The sequence below is a fragment of the Mustela erminea genome, chromosome 6, assembly GCF_009829155.1.
Source record: "Mustela erminea isolate mMusErm1 chromosome 6, mMusErm1.Pri, whole genome shotgun sequence".
In the NCBI taxonomy this organism is placed as follows: domain Eukaryota; kingdom Metazoa; phylum Chordata; class Mammalia; order Carnivora; family Mustelidae; genus Mustela; species Mustela erminea.
In genome coordinates, this window is record NC_045619.1 from 79,301,674 (window position 1) to 79,315,305 (window position 13,632).

General features: G+C 35.5%; 1 long non-coding RNA gene across 1 annotated transcript in view; it reads right to left on the reverse strand.

Annotated features, from left to right (window-relative positions):
- Window positions 1-9,626, reverse strand: part of LOC116592400 — an 82,302-nt gene extending 72,676 nt beyond the window's left edge. The window contains exon 1 of the long non-coding RNA XR_004286480.1: window positions 9,572-9,626. This is a non-coding gene — a long non-coding RNA (uncharacterized LOC116592400). The remainder of the gene's footprint in view (window positions 1-9,571) is intronic.
- Window positions 9,627-13,632: the final 4,006 nt, after the last annotated feature.

A 13,632-nucleotide genomic window follows, 5' to 3' on the forward strand; every position in this document is an offset into this window, starting at 1 on the left:
TGATGGAATATTATCTACTGCTAAAAAGAAATGAACTATGAAGCCATGAAAAGACATGGAGAAACTTAAATAGAACCTAAGTAAAAGAAGCCACTGGGCAGGAACCCTAAAGTAAAAAACGGGTATTGGATGATTATGATGTGTCATTGTAGGCTCATCCTTGGTAGAAAAATGTACCATTCTGCTGAATGATGTTGATAATGTTGGAAGCTATACATGCATGGGGGCAAAGGGTAAGTGGAAAATCTCTCCTTTTTTGTTGTTAACTTAAACTGTTCTTTAAAAATTAAGTCACTGAAGGTTGCTGGGGGGAGGGGGTTGGGAGAAGGGGGGTGGGGTTATGGACATTGGGGAGGGTATGTGCTTTGGTGAGTGCTGTGAAGTGTGTAAACCTGGCGATTCACAGACCTGTACCCCTGGGGATAAAAATATATGTTTATAAAAAATGAAAAATTTTAAAAAAATTAAGTCACACACACACACACACACACAAAACAACAAACAAACAAAAACTAAAATCTTGACTTCACACTACTTTTGAAATATATTTTGGCTGATGAGAAATCTGCTGTCAGTGTAGCTATTGGCCCTTTACAGGCTGTCTTTTCTCTCTGGTAACTTTCAAGATTTTCTCTTTATGCTTAATATTCTGCAGTTTCATTATGATATATGTGGATGTGGTTTTGATTCATTCTGCCCTACTCTTTATGTACTATTTCAGCCTAAGAAGTTAGAGGTTTTTTTTCTTCTAGTTCTGGAAATTTTCACCCATTAACCCTTTGACCTTATTTGTGCAATTTACCATTTTCTCTACTTGAATTTTTATTAGAAGTACATTAGAACTCTTCCATCTAACCATCTTTTTTTTCCAATTTTCTTGTTTTACTTATCTCTCTGTACTTCATTTTGGCCAAATTTTAGGTACTATCACATTGTTTCTGTTATTAGATCCAGTCTAGAATTCCTATCTATTGAATTCTTCAACCCAGTGGTTATATTTTTCATTTCAAGGATTGCTAGCAGGTTATTTTTCATATTGATTTGACCTTAATTTATAGCTATTTGCATTTTATAACTTATTTTTATGGTGATTTTCCTATCTTTACCTGTTTGAGGATTGTTAACATACATTTAAGTCATTTTAAGATTCCATATTATTTGCATTTTACCAGTAGTAGACGACCTTTTTGCTAATTTTGTTGTTTCTCTTTCTTAATGATACATTTTGTATATGTGATTGGAAGATTCATGTTGAGGCTATAAAAGTAGAAATTACTTACTGTTCCCTTTCTCTACATGCCCTCTCTGTGTCCACAGGTGGATTTTTATCCAATGGTGATGCTGGGGAATTTACAAATTCAGTCACTGGATCAGCAGGTGGTTTGGCCCAGGTGCTGTTGGTTCAGCCACTTGAGCTCATTTCGGCCACTTTCAAAAGCCACAGCCCCAGGCAGCAGTCATAGCCTTCTTCCATCTCTTTAAGGGTAGAAAAGTCCTATCCTAGCCCCAGGTTTTCTTTCAAGAAATTGGATCCAGTTCCCCAAACTGTGTGTGATGCTTTTTGCCCTTGTTACTCTGGAGATATCTAATCCCGGGGGTCTTTTAGACCTAAGGTCCAGCAGGCCTATGGCTTTATCTTCCATGCAGCTTGTTACTGCTCTTTTTCTGGCTCACAAAGACTTTAGCCTAGAAATTGGATCCAGTTCCCCAAACTGTGTGTGATGCTTTTTGCCCTTGTTACTCTGGAGATATCTAATCCCGGGGGTCTTTTAGACCTAAGGTCCAGCAGGCCTATGGCTTTATCTTCCATGCAGCTTGTTACTGCTCTTTTTCTGGCTCACAAAGACTTTAGCCTAAAATACAGATACATCTTTTTGTTTGGGTTCTAATATTTATCATCACCGTATGTTTGAGGATGGAGAGCAATACCATGACCAGAAATTGTTTAAAAATTCTTTAAATTTGGTTTAAGTAAATGCAAGGCTACTGTCCCAAATAAGATTGTTTGATGATCCATATGCTCTATGTAATTAGTATACACCTGTTGTTACTGTCAGGTTTACAACACATCATAGAAAGTATCCATGATAATAATAGTTTGTCCTCTAAGAGAATCTAGGAAAAGTCCAAGATGTTGAAAATTCCTTTATTCAGGGTCTTCATGAGGCATATATTATAAACTTATATCACTTAATATTATATCACTTAATATTTTATATCACTTAATATTATCACTTAATATTATATCACTTAATATTTATATCACTTAATATTATATCACTTTATATTTATATCACTTAATATTATATCACTTTATATCACTTAATATTATCACCTATTCTGTGCCCCCAGACGTAATTCTTAATGCTTTAATGTAAAGAGCTTCTAAATACATTGTTTGAGTATATCCAACCTAACATAAAAATAATTTCATATAACAGAAAGAAGGCTTCCCAAGAAGCAGAGTCAATTATGAGTAGAAAAATCAGATTGAAAATTAATAGCATCTGGGTTTTTTGAGTATTTGTTCTACTGGTCATTTCATCATCATGAAGTGGTGTGAAAAGATTACCTTCTAGCAAATGATGGGAGGACAACATAATCAGAAGCCCATAGCTGATGACCTAATACAGTTTTTGAAATTATAGTCTTCTAAGCTTGGATGTCGGTGGCAGAAAAGTTCAAAGCTGCATCCATGGTTACATAATTAAGAGTGTATGATTATCCTTAAAGAGGAATCTTCAAAGAATATTCCAAGGAGTCTGTATTCCATTAATTGTAAAAACCTGACAAAAATGGTTAGAGGGATTTTTGGCTTCCTTGATAACTGTTGGAACTTCGTCAGTTCATGTGTAATGTATATGTCATTGTTCTTGCATAGTGAGCAATTGGTTTCTCAATGCCATCTGGCATTTTTTGGCTAAACACAGATGCAACACCATAAGGTGAAATACCAGCAGTGAGAAATAATAGTTTATATTTATCATAATGTACTAGCACAAAACCAGAAGCCAGTAACTGCTTAATGTTCCCAAAAATCTGTCTTAATGTTTATTGTTTTTGTTTTGCTTTTGCTTTGTCTTCTTTTTGGTGTCAGTAGGCAATGAAGTGGTTCAGCAATGAATAGATTTTGAGAAGAAAAACACGGAATTTTAACGGGCCCATCTTTGTTTTTATAATTAGCACAGTTTCTTGAATTGGGTTAATGTACAAATGCATGTGTCTAAAACATGCTTTTGGAAACTTTCAGCTCCCTTTTTGATCGCATAGCTAAGCATTGGTTATTGGCATCGGAGATAGAATGATGAACAACATGGTCATGAAAACTCTCCTATGTGGCATCCAGTCAAATAGCCTAAAGGCTTTTTTTTTTTTTTTAAAGAAAGAGAGCAAGAGAGAGAGACGGGGGGGGGGGGGGGGGGGGGGGAGAGAGAGAGAGAGAGAGAGAGAGAGAGAAAGAGACACATGCCAGAAGGGAGAGGGGGGCCAGAGGGAGGGGCGAGGGAGAGGAGAGAGGGAATCCCAGGCAGGCTCTACACCCAGGGCTGGGCCTGATGTGGACCTTAATCTTATGGCCCTGATATCATAACCTGAGCCAAAATCAAGAGTCTGATGCTTGTATCCCTAGTCTTTTTTAAAGGTGACTCTCAGTTGATAGTATTATGAAGATCAAGACATTTTAACAATATGGCATAATTGTAATTTTGAGGAAGCAGAAATTTTTCATTTTCTACAGTCAATTGAAATTCTGTACTGAAAGAACTTGGTCTATTGCTTTTTCTTTAATGTAAGATAATGAGTAGATGAATCATACACTAAAAACCAGTTTGAAATACACCTGACATTTTTCTTGCCCCCAAATGGCAATGCATCGATTGACGTTTGACACCTATGGAAGATGAAGCTGTCTGAGTGTCTTACTCAGTATTTGTGTTTCAAAATCCTACCCTTCCAGGAGGCTTTTGAGTTGACAGCAGTGGCACAGCCCTTCAGATAGGTGGAAATGCTTAGAAACTATTCTTAAAAATTAAAGTTGAAGTTTCTCTATAACGTTTTCCTTACAACAAAAGGTAAATTTATAACTTTGAAGTGGTTAGAGCTAAGTGAAATGGCAGTTGTCCTCTTTAGTTCCCAAAAGAACACCTTGAAAGAAACCTGTAGAAGATTCCCTATATGTTCTCATACTCCTTTATGAATATAAAGGTCCTGAAGATAGATGATACAGGTAGAAACAATGTCCTTTCTCAACAATCCTCTAAATGACCAGGAGGCATACCTAATTGTTCTAATCTTCCCCTTTACTTCAGATCATCGAAATCATTGGTATCTGATTCAATTTTCATGTATGATACTTAAATTTCATTAAAATTCAGAAATATTTTAACTACCATGTGGTGAACACATCTCATACTCAGAATTCACCATTCCCTGACATCCTTAGTTCTAGCTAGATCTTCTCTCTCCAGTGTGCTAGCTACCATCCACATATGGCCATTGAGCATTAGAAACATAGCTGGCTCAAACTGAGATGTGCTAAGTGTAAAATACATCCCTGATTGCAAAGTAAGATAAAATACCTCATTATGATTAGATATGGTATATTTTGTTATACATTCATTATATATAAAAAATATTTTTGATATATTGGGTTAAATAAAATATCAAATTTCATGTTTATTACTTTCTAAAATGTGGTAGTAAAAAATTTAAAATTAAATATGTGACTCATATTATTATATTTCTTATGGATGGTGCTATTCTAGAGAGTTTCACCTCCATTCTTCTCTCCAAACCATCTTCTGGATCTTGCCATGCAGTTTAGGGTAATCATTTCTCTAGAGAAAGCTTAAACTTTAATAATCCAAGTTTTGGTCAAGAACAACTTTATAATTTAAAAAAAAGAACTATATAATAAAGAGTGTGTGTGTGCATGTGTTTACACACATTTCACATTTCTTTTATTCTCCTAATCCTATTCTGATCTCATAGTCTTAGTTCCTTTATTTATCTTAATTCTTTATTTCCGTATTTCCCTTTTTTCAGTCATTTTGATGTTTCTTCGTACTGGGGAACCCAAGAATGATGATCTTCCCTCCAGTTTCTCTAGCTCCCTTTATTCCCCTGTTATTATCTTTCTACCACATGCGTTCTACAAAATCTAACTTTAAATCAATGCTAAATCCTTATTACTTTTTCTTACACATAGATATAGTTAAAGAACAGAATATAACTATGCAAATTGGAACTTCTAAAAATTCAGTGTACTAACATGACTGAACTCTCATTGCTGCCCGGAAATCATGTAATTTGTGTCTGGTCAGCAACTGTTCTCACTCTTCTCAATAACACATTCCATTTACTGTATTCACTTACTGATTCTTTCTTTTTTTTTTTCTTTTCACCAAGTGATATTGAATGTCATTTATATGCAAAGAGCAGGTGATAAAGAAATGAAAACACATAGTTCCTTCTTTCAATGAATATACAGTCTCATACAATATTTGCAAAGTGTTTGGAATAGTTTCAGGCAGATAATAAAAACAATAAAAGTGTTTGTTAAAATAAAATAGTGCATGCAGTATAAGGGTGAAATAAGTAATTCACTTTGTGTCTTCTTGGAGTGTGTGGTGGCTTGTGAACTTTCCAGGTGGAGATAGTTGTTTCTAGGCCATTAGAAAAACAGTCCTAGAGCCAGGGATATTGGATTAAGATAAAAATACCAGAATCCTGGGGCACCTGGGTGGCTCAATGGGTTAAAGCCTCTGCCTTCAGCTCAGCCATGATCCCGGGGTCCTGGGATCAAGCCCCGCATCTGGCTCTCTGCTCTGTGGAGAGCCTGCTTCTTCCTCTCTCTCTCTGCCTGCCTCTCTGCCTACTTGTGATCTCTGTCTGTCAGATAAATAAATAAAATCTTTAAAAAAATACCAGAATCTTGAAAAGGTTAAGTCATAGTTAATAACTCTTGGATAAAATCATTAAAAAAAGACTGAAATGAAAAAAGAATCAAGGTTAATAAGCACATGCAAAGAAAGGTCATCCAAGGAAACAAAACAAACAAAAAAGCACAAAAATAATGGATGAGAAAAGTAGGAGAAGGACTTTGCAATAGGACTGGCTCCTTTTCATCACTAAGGGCTATGACAAAGTTCCCCTTCCCAAGGAGATCTTATCACAGCATCAAAAATAATATACACACCTCCAAATCACTCTATTTCATGTCCTGAATTCATTTTCTTTATAGCACTTTCCATGTTTAAAATGATCACAGTATTGATTTACTCTTTCAAAGCTTGTCTCTCAAATAAAAGGCATCTGAATCAGCAAAGAAGTCAAACTCTTAGTCTTTGCAGATGGTATGATTCTTTACATGGAAAACCCGAAAGACTCTACTCCAAAACTACTAGAACTTATTCAGGAATTCAGTAAAGTGTCAGGATATAAAATCAACGCCCAGAAATCAGTTGCATTTCTTTATACCACCACCAAGACAGAAGGAAGAGAAATTAAGGAGTCAATCCTATTTACAATTGCACCCAAAACCATAAGATACCTAGGAATAAATCTAACCAAAGAGGCAAAGAATCTGTACTCAGAAAACTATAGAATACTCATGAAAGAAATTGAGGAAGACATAAAGAAATGGAAAAATGTTCCATGCTCATGAATTAGAACAAATATCATGAAAATGTCAATGCTACCTAGAGAAATCTACACATTTAATGCAATCCCTATCAAAAAGACCATAAACTTCTTTTCACAGAAATGTAACAAAGAATCCTAAAATTTATATGGAACCAGAAACGACTCCAAATAACTAGAGTAATGTTGAAAAAGAAAGCCAAAGTTGGTGGCATCATAATTCTAGACTTCAAGCTCTATTACAAAGTTGTAATCATCAGGACAGTATGATATTGGCACAAAAAACAGACACATAGATCAATGGGACAGAATAGAGAGCCCAAAAATGTATCTTCAGCTCTACGGTCAATTAATCTTCAACAAAGCAGGAAAGAATATCCAGTGGAAAAAATACAGTCTCGTCAACAAGTGGTGTTGGGAAGATCGGACAGCCACATGCAGAAGAATGAAACTGAACCATTTCCTTAGACCACACACAAAAGTAGACTCCAAATGGATGAAAGACCTCAATGTGAGACAGGAATCGACCAATATCCCTTGAGGAGAACACAGGCAGCAACCTCTTCAACCTCAGCCACAGAAAATTCTTCCTAGGAACATTGCCAAAGGCAAGGGAAACAAGGGCAACAATGAACTATTGGAACTTCATCAAGATCAAAAGCTTTTGCACAGCAAGGGAAACAGTCAACAAAACCAAAAGACAACTGACAAAATGGGAGATGATATTTGCAAATGACATATCAGATAAAGGGCTAGTGTCCAAAATCTATAAAGAACTTAGCAAACTCAACACCCAAAGAACAAACAATCCAAACAAGAAATGGGCAGAAGACATGAACAGACATTTATGCAAAGAAGACCTCCATATGGCCAACAGACACATGAAAAAATACTCAACATGACTCAGGACCAGGGAAATACAAATCAAAACCACAGTGTATTACCACCTCACACCAGTCAGAATGGCTAAAATTAACAAATCAGGAAAGAACAGGTGTTGGCAAGGATGTGGAGAAAGGGGATCCCTCCTATACTGTTGGTGGGAATGCAAGCTGGTGTAGTCACTCTGGAAAACAGCATGGAGTTACCTCAAAAAGTTGAAAATAGAGCTACCCTATGACCTAGCAATTGCACTATTGGGTATTTATCCTAAAGCTAAAAATGTAGTGATCCAAACGGGCATGTGTACCCAAATGTTTCTAGCACCAATGCCCACAATAGCCAAAGTATGGAAGGAGCCTAGATGTCCATCAACAGTCAAATGGATAAAGAAGATGTGGTGTATATATATACAATTGGAATATTATGCGGCCATCAAAAACCAGAGATCTTGCCATTTGCAACAACATGGATAGAACTAGATGGTATATGCTAAGCGAACTAAGTCAATCAGAGAAAGACAATTATCATATGATCTCACTGATATGAGGAATTTGAGAAGAGGAACATAGGGGAAGGGAGGGGAAAAAATGAAACAAGATGAAAACCAGAGACAAACCATAAGAGACTTGTAATCTCAGGAAACAAACTGAGGGTTGCTGGAGTAGAAGGGGGTCAGGGGGATGGGGTGGCAAGTGATGGAAATTGGGGAGGGTATGTGCTATGGTAAATGCTGTGAATTGTGTAAGGCTGATGAATCACAGACCTGTACCCCTGAAACAAATAATACATTTTATGTTAATAACAAAATAAAGTAACTAAAAAAGAAATAATAAAGCCTGTCTTTCCTACCTGAAAGGTAAGCTCTTCAAAGGCAAGATTTTACCTGTTTCATTAACCAACATCTCCCCGAAGCCTAGCTTAGTGTCTTTGCTGTTAGCAGATACTATGTGGGCATGTGTGGAATTAATGACAGGACAAGGAAGGAGGGAGGGAGGGAAAGGAAACCCAAATGGAGCAGCCACTACTTGACAGAAGCTATTGTTACCATATGGGTTCACAGCACTAGTGTGATCAAATATTTTAATTTGCTGAAAGAAGCCAGAAGTCCAGATATTTACCATATTTCATTGTTTCTAAAATATGTTTTTTTCACACTTTAACAACTCTGAAATCAGGATGTGTCTCATAATTGATTGACATCTTAGATTCAGTGAAATTAGGGACGTGAAATTCTTCTGTTTTTAAAATCACAAAGCACTTATTTGGATCAAGCAAAATACTGATGTCTGGATTAACATGTTCCCAGTGGAATCTCTGACTCGGAAGTTTTCTTACACCCCCTTCCTTGCATCCCTGCAGTCTCCATTTTACATTTTCATGGGTCCCTACAATGAAAATGCTAAAACATGAACATAGGGCAGAGTGGCACGATCATTATCATGGTAGTTTACTTAAGGGTCATATTCGACAAAACCAAACAACATCTCATCAGTCTTTGACAGCGTATAATTATGTGCCCAATGTTATGTATTGCCCATATGCAGATACTTTGTCTTTGACTTTGGTTTTAATCATGAAGAAAAATTGAAGGATAGAAAAAAAAGGGGGGGGTTGGGAAATATCACCAACCTACCTTTTTCTGGTATTCACATCTTTGGCTGATAAATACAGTCCTGATTTATTCAGTCTATTTTCCTTTGAGGATTATATAAACTCTCTTTATAACCTTTACCAGATGTTTAAAAAATACATAAATGAAAAAATTTATAAATTGTCTATGCCAAAAAAGTAACTAACGAGAAGAGTTAAATTGTACTTTAGATATTTCAAGATTTAAGGAGAAAAGTATAAAATCTACATGATTCTCATCTTACTTGAGACAAGGAAGCCCAAGAAATGTAATTTACTGTCAGAGAGAAGAATTATTTCTTCTTCCTTGCTTCTTCCCTTTTCGTATTGAGGTCTTTTTTTTTTTTTTAGTAGGAAATACTAGCTGAGCTTTAGCTGATGTATTGTGCTTAGAAAAGAAATGCAAAATGACTGTTATTACCTTCTTAAATACAGGCAACAGCTTCATATCTCCGCTTAATATGAAAGAATTAACTGTTCTAACTGCCATTTTGATCTCATGATGTGTTTAATAAAAAGCATGTAACAGTAAATGGTAGTGTTTGGTTCATGTGTTGACATAAATCAATTTATAAACTCTAGGTTTCATTTAATGAGTATTTTACATTTCACAAATAGCACACTGTGAACAGTTTAAGCATTACAGCTTTTTATTTCATTGCATTAATGTCAACAATGAACTTTGATGTCGTATGATGTTAAATCACCTCTAAGGCCTTAACTTTTCATAGAACCATCTAGAAACTCTTTTATATATAGCAGTTAGGCAAATAAATGTGAGAATGATTTATTGACTAGGATCTTCAACTTTCTAAGAAAAATGCAGAAGAATATAACAAGTAAAGATTAACATGAAGTGATTGGTATATATATATATATTTTTTTTAAACAAATATATTTTTAGGAGGTAGAATTTTAAAGAATGACATTTTATGTTTTATAAAAGAGTACAACTTTCAAATAATTATATTTTAAACAACATTTTTAATGTAAATATTGAGGATGATATTGGATTAACCATTTTACTTCATTAGTTTATATGCGTTCCCTAAAAGCAGTATCTATACAATTAAAGGAGAACTCCAGGGATAAATGGAAACTATATTATGTGGCAAAAAGAAAATTAGACAAGATGATTTTAGATAACTGATTATAGGGTCTGTATTTAATATAGCATGGAGTTTAGATTACATAATTTGAATATGACATGTCTGAATTCAGTGTCTGACTTTGATATGCACTTGGTGTGTGATCTTCAACAATATACTCACTTATCTCAGACTCAATCTTTCTCATCTATAAAATACTATTTGTAGTATTTAGTTTGTAAGGTTATTGTGAGGCAAAATAACATTATGATCTATTGATATTTGGTTAGCATGTAGTTAAAAACTAATCAATTGCTATGGTTTAGTAATTAATTCAACAACAAGTACATAGTGCTTTCTTTTTGTGAAGGATGCCTATATTTTGAGGAAATATTTTGAGGAATTCAGGACTGAAGTGGAGAAGATCTAAGAAAATAATCACAACAAAATGTACAGAAATATGGAAAAAGGGCCACATAGGACACCAACCAGCCTGGAGTCTTCAGTGCTGTTTGAGGAAGTGCCATTTAAACCAAAGCCTTAAAAGAAATGAAGAGTTTGTCCAATACATAAGAAAAGATGAAGATAACTCATGAAGATCCAGGGCAGGTAGTGGGGGGAATTTCCAATGGGCAGTATGTAAAGGGCTTAAACTCATAAGCCCTATGGTGAATGTTTCAGAAAGATCAGAGCTTCCTGACATCAACCATTCTATGGCCCTATTATTAAGTAGTGTACTTCTTTTATAAAGAAATAATGTAGGTATCACTGTTTCATTTGTCAAGTTGACATTTATCAAGTATATACTATCTGGAGACTATGATTCCAGAATACAATGATGAGCAAACTGTACAGTTCCTTCCCTTAGGAACCTTGAATATAGTGTGGGAAACTGGTATTCACTTGATTCAAACAATTCTAACATCTCCAAATAAGTGCTTGGTGTAGAAGAATCTGACCTACATTTATTTGACCTAGTTGGAACGTTGTAGAAGGGGCCATGGACCTGAGATCTGAAGTGTGAGTCATGGCTAAGTAAGAATGGAGGAGGGTCTATCCGCACAGATAGACTGAATTGTAGAGGCCCTACTGAAGAAAGAGCAGGTGCTGGATGGAGCAGAAATTACGACAGAACACGTGGAAACAAAGAACACCACATGAGAGCAAGCAAAGGTTATTCCAAACTTGCCATACCAAGAAAGTTAGCTACTGTCATTGATGTCTTGGCAGAGGGTCAAAGACAGGCACAGGAAAGAGAAAACTTTATGGTGGAAAAACAGGAAGGCTTCAGATGTGTCCTCACTGGAGTTTGATGACAAGGGGAAGCTGGCAGGCTAATTAGAAATGAAGTATCCTATGTGGTTGGATAGGAATGTATATTTGGCTTTCTCAGATTGGTCCTTAATTGGGAATAGGAGGAAAATTAGGGCAATTAAGTCAGTTATTTATCAAGTCCTGGCCACTTGGGGCCAGTTTTTGCAAGGGTTATTGTTTGGCTTCCTGGACTAGTGGCTACAGATAGTAATCCATTATTCTACAAGTTGGACTTGTAGTTGGGCTGCTTACAGTAGATAATAGATTGGTTTCCTGGACTGATTACTGAAGGCCATGGATCAGAATTCTATAGTTACATGAGATTTGGCCATTATCTGTATAGTAAGTCTCTTACATCTATGCTTTTTCACAACTATAAACAAATCAAAATGGATACCAGCTATGGACCAAATGAAGTAAATGAACATCATCAATTACCCTTGTTTGTATATGTAACTTTACTGATATTGAGCAACTCAAGGACTCAGAACATCAGGAAATAAGGCAATCCTTTCAGTCCTACTAGTTCCATATTGACAAGGCAGATCAAAAATGTAAGAACATATGCTACTTAAGACCCAGGAAGAACAAAACTGTTTAAAAAATATTTTCTTTATTTCTTTTAATTATGCTATTCCTAAAAAATTAGTTATTAATAAAAAGTTGAGGGAAATTTTTTTAAATACAGTATATAAGGACCTGAGAAAAACATGCTCTCTCTTGCCCTAAATTTAATTTGATAATTTATAAAGTTAATTTCCACAGAGTGATAATTTCTGAAATATCATGTGCATATTTTAAAGCATACATCTTTGTTCCTCACTCATACTCCAGACCCAAAAGCACAAAGATTTTCAGGCTGTTGCTGAATTCTAATGCCTCTGGAATGAAAAAAATTAAATGGTAATTTTAGACATTTCTTTTGGATGGATTTGTACTTTGAATTATCTCTACCCGGGGGTAAGCTTTCGTAGAAGTCTTTCCTTTAGTCTTCCTCTACTTTTTCTCCTTAGGGCTCTTCCATACCTGTTTTCTAGGTGGGGGAGGGGCTCCCGAATCTCTCAGCTGTGGAGTACATTCCTGAGGAACTATCTGTCTAAATCATAAATGACTTCTTTCAGAAACGTCTTTTCTAAAGAAAATTTGGGAGTTTCTACAGACTGGATCACTTATTTTTTATTATTTTTTTAAAGAACTGAGTTATTATGTTTGAAATTTTTCACAAGGATTATTTGGATGTTAGGCAGCTAAAATATAAATTCCATCTAAAAGAAATTGAAATGATTAACATGGAAAGATCATTATGATGATAAAATCAAAATTTCAAAACTCAGGCAAACATATCACTAAAGAAGAAAATACATTTTCTAACATTCATTATGAGTTTTGTGTTACTTGATGGCAAACAAAGAACTCCAGAGTTTCTTGAGCCTGAGCTATTTGAGGTACACACTTTCTAATGATATCCTTCCTGTTTCTCCATGTGAAACATCATCACTACCATGGGAATAATGAATTCAAGACCAACTCTAGGTTGGCACCAACAAAATTAGGTTTGAGTTCCCCCAAGGAACAATTCTCAGTGCCAGGTAGATGAAATAGCTCATCCACTATTCTTTCTTCAGCTCTAGAGAATGATTCTCTGTTTTATCCCTTTGGAAAGACTTCTTAAAAGAAACATGTTTTGTCTTTTTTGATTCCTCTTTCTGTAGCAGTTTACAAAGTTCACTCAGTGGCCACAATTAGGCATTAGATCTAAGCTCCACCATGTAAATATCGTATTTTCAGAACATAATTAGCAATCTCTCCCTTCTCCTCCTTGTCCTTCAACCTCACACCAATTAAGTCTATATACCCCATCATGTGTCCTTACATCTTTTTTCCTTCTCTTAAATCAAAGGAAGTTTTCCTTCTCTATTCAAAGGTCAACTCTTTCCATTGTGAATAAGATCTCACCACCTCTGTCAATTCAGGGACGTCATTTCATTGCTGATCTCTAGTTCATGCTTCTTCAGCCTCTCCCTTTAGAGGATCCTTTCCCTGAGCCCTTGAAATTTAGTGTTTCCCATATTTATTTTAA